Genomic DNA, 1,701 nt, shown 5'->3' on the forward strand with positions numbered 1-1,701 from the left:
CGTTTCAGATATTCGTATATGGCACGCAATTCGTAAGATCCTTCGGGAATCGTAATTTCTTCATCGTTAGCACCATAGTAAAATTTATTATTCGACGAATTTACGTTTGGTATCGTATTGTATGCTTCGATATCCGTTAAACCGAGCTCGTAATCACCATCGCTCAAATCTATAGCGGGAAAGTAGCTCACCGTAAGGGTGCTACTGTTGCCAGTCAACGTAAGCGTTAGCGACATGTTTGCAAACTGCCGAACGAATACTGACTGCTGTTAGTGGAATGTCATCATCATCATTTAAATTGATCCTCTACCGTTTGGAGAAACTGCAAGCACAATTGTCCGCAAATGCTCTGGTTGTAATGTTGATATGATGTGCGATTGTACAAAATTTTCACTACATCTCTCTCAAGGTATCGAATCAATTCCTTGGGTGATCGAAGATTACTAAAACTGTCAAAATATACTGCGCGATTTCCTCTTTTCGCATACGCCACCCAGCGAGTACCTGGTCCCTCTGTGTTGTCTAAATTTACAATACCGCTCTCGTTTTGACGTACTCCATCTATCAGTAAGGCGTCACGCATGAAAACACCTCGAAAGAAAGATATACGCATACGTCTCGCTAGTCTTTCCAACTGTACATTAGTCATTGCACCCGTGGGTAATTTTAGCGTTTCTTTGACGTTTTTTTTTTCTGCAGCGCCTTTCCCGCGCTTGTACGGAGCAAGATAGATTCCGTGACCTTTCGTAGCGTAACCTTCCATTGCGCGATGATGACGTTTTAACTCTTCCAGCTGGCGTTGCACGGCTTTGCCATCATTCACCGCTTTTGCGACACCCGCCGCTCCACCGACTAATGAACCGAGAACTCCCAGTAATGGTAGAACTGGTAAAATACCACCCCGTTTTGCTACTGGAAGTGCTCGTTTTCGGATTTTTTTCTTGGACGACTTCTTTTTCTTCGTGCCCATGCCCATGCCGATTTTCGTTTTGGCTTTCATAGCAGCCCAAACGACTGCAGCAGCAGCTTTCTCACCTAGAGTTGATTCATTCGAAGTTATGCGTTTCCGCGCTTTCACAGCGAGAATCTCATCCGCCGCGTGTCGATCGGTGAGATTGTTGCTACGCAAATAGGCTATATCGTGCTCATGACACGCCGCGTCCAATAAATTAATGCCTTGGTCACCTCTGACCAATCGTTTTACCAAGCGAGTTCCAGGACCACAAAATTGATATCCGGGAATGTGTAGTTCGATAGGAAGCGCATTTATCGCGCGATTCAATAGACCACTGCCGACTTTGACTTTTGTCGACGACATTCACTACAGTCCCTGATCAGCGGTGCTGGACCGTCGATATGTGTTTGCTGCCACGGACGATTGTAATGTTCCAAACACCGACGATACTGCTGAACCTCTGGATTGACTCTTAAATGTTCCGGGAGTCTATCCTGCAAATCGTCAATATACTTTGCAAATTCGCGTAACAGAACAATCTTCGGTATATATTTCAGTTGTTCGGAAGTTAGCTCTCGAATATCATGGGTATCTGTTAACAGGAGGAACATTTTCTAAACTGAGTGTTTCCAAGATTGACGCGCTTATATATATAGTTAAATCAGCGTCACATTTAAATTATTTTGCGACTCACGGGGGAAACATGCGGTTCGTGAAGCAACCAACGTCGATATGCGTGACAAATT

Source organism: Harpegnathos saltator, unplaced genomic scaffold (assembly GCF_003227715.2).
Source record: "Harpegnathos saltator strain DR-91 unplaced genomic scaffold, Hsal_v8.6 scaffold413, whole genome shotgun sequence".
NCBI classification, from domain to species: domain Eukaryota; kingdom Metazoa; phylum Arthropoda; class Insecta; order Hymenoptera; family Formicidae; genus Harpegnathos; species Harpegnathos saltator.